Here is a 2,359-nt window from a genome sequence, read left to right on the forward strand (position 1 = left end):
TGTGCATGCCTGTGTGTGTTAAATGCATTTATGACATGCATGAAACACCAAAACAAAAAAAAAACAAAAATATTGTGGGCACTCAAAAATTCCCACACGAAAACAAAACAAATGTCAAACAGTTGTTGGCTGTCCTGTTAGTTTCGTCTGTCCGCCTGTCTGTCCTACTGCTGTCCCTATCGCTGTCATATCTTTTACATTCAATAATTGAAAATAATTCGATCTCATATAAAGAAGAAGAAGCATGCATATCAGAGCGAGAGAGATGTGGAGAAATTTAATAATGAAGGCTCTTTGACAAGAAGAAGAAAAAGTACAGCCCGGCAAAGTGTGAGAAAAATACGAAGTGATAAAAATATATTATGGAATATTTATAAAATTCCGAAAGGAGAAATATAAATAAATTATTTTTTTATTATAATTTATTATAATAACAAAAAAGGGAGAGCACATTCAAAGTGAAGTGAAGGAGAGAGAAGATAAATTGTTATCAGAGAACCAAAGTAATGGGAGAGCTCTTATAATGTTGATTAAACAGCTAATTTAGCAGGTTTTTAATAGGAATCTAGTTCATTCAGCAATGTCTCTTAATAAAAAAATGTTATTCAGCGAACTTTTTACATAAAAAAAATCCAGTATTCCGCAAATTATCTATGAAGAAAAATCAGTCACTCTTCTGAAAATTAGTCAACAAATTTTTCTAGTATGAAGTCTGAAAGACAGCAATTTTTTATGAAAAACTTGTCTTCTGTGTGTTCTATAGAAATATTCTGTGTCTTCTATACAAAAATTTACCATTCAGCTACATTTGTCTTTCATTGTCCCATTACCAAAAATGTTGTTCCCACATTTTTCCCCTCAATTCCATCACAAATGTCAATAATCTGGTAACTCGTCATCTCCATATCGTCGTTATAGCTGCGTGGGTTGCAAACTTGCCGGGTTTTTATTTTTGGTCACAGTCTTATCACCACACATGGTATGGATGCATGCATTTATATAAACACAAATATGGATTTGAAACTAGTTCAAGTAAACAAAAAGCACAGACAAAACAACAAATTTGTTGTCATACTCTCAATTTTATCAACGTCAAATAGGAACGAGGCGAGATACATACGTCAAAAGTGAATCGGTAGTGGATACTCTTCCCAGAAGCAGGAGAAGAAAGCAAGTTGTCTTTACCTAAAATTAAATAAAGTAATACTACTGATACAGTGTTGCCATTTTTGGTACACAATTTTCGACCAATATTTAAAAAAATGTAATTCAGCAACATTTTTATACATGTTAATATTCAGCAACCTTTAGGAATTAAATTTTGCAATTCAGCTATTTTTCCATCGAAAAATACGCCATTCAGCTACTTTTTTTAATTTCAAAAAGAGAAATTCAGCATTTGTTCTGAAAAACATTTTTATTTCAATTGAAAACATGACGATTAGCCAACATTTCTATGGAATACTAGATTATTCAGCAACTTTTAGGAACCAAATTTTGCAATTAAGCTACATTTCAATCGAAAAATACGTCCTTCAGCTACTTTTCAATAGAAAACTACGCTATTCAGCAACGTTTTTGATAGAAAATTTTGCTATTCAGCTACAAAACTGCACAATTCAGCTAATTATATAAATAATACTAAGTTATTTGGCTGCTTTTATACATAAGTTTTCCTATTCAGCTGAATTTCTAAATAAATCCAACTTCTTTAATTAATTTTTATATCCAAAGATTGGTCTTAAGCTACATTTCTATGAAAAATGCGCTATTCAGCTACTTTTTTATACAACCCTAAACGATTCAGTTACTTTTAAATAGAAAACTTTGGTTTTCAATCTAAAAATACGTCATTCACCTACATTTCCACAGAGAATTAGGCTATTCAGCAACATTTTTTATAGAAATCAAGGCTATTCAGCAACTTTTATATACAAAATTATGCTATTCAGCTTATTTTTTAAGCAAAACTACACAATTCAGCTAATTTGACAAATAATGTTTAGTTATTCAGCTACTTCTATACACAAATTTTACTATTCAGCTGCAATTCTATAAAAATAGATGCTGTCCAATTACTTTTATAAGCACTAATTTCGTATTCAGCTACTTTTCTGTGGAAATATGCGCTATTCAGCTGTTTTTTTATATAACTCTAACCATTCAGCTTGTTTTTATATAAATTATTGTTATTCAGCTACTTTTTTTTTACAAATATGTTCTATTCAGCTGTTTTTAGAAACTAAATTTCGCTATTCAGCTACTTTACTATACACTACACATATTTTTATTGTAAAAAATTACGCTTTTCTATATACAATTTTGGTATTCGGCTACTTTTATATATGAAATTATGCTA

This window comes from Musca vetustissima, unplaced genomic scaffold (assembly GCF_032173495.1).
Source record: "Musca vetustissima isolate MV318-11 ecotype Yass unplaced genomic scaffold, APGP_CSIRO_Mvet_v1 utg14590, whole genome shotgun sequence".
Classification (NCBI taxonomy): domain Eukaryota; kingdom Metazoa; phylum Arthropoda; class Insecta; order Diptera; family Muscidae; genus Musca; species Musca vetustissima.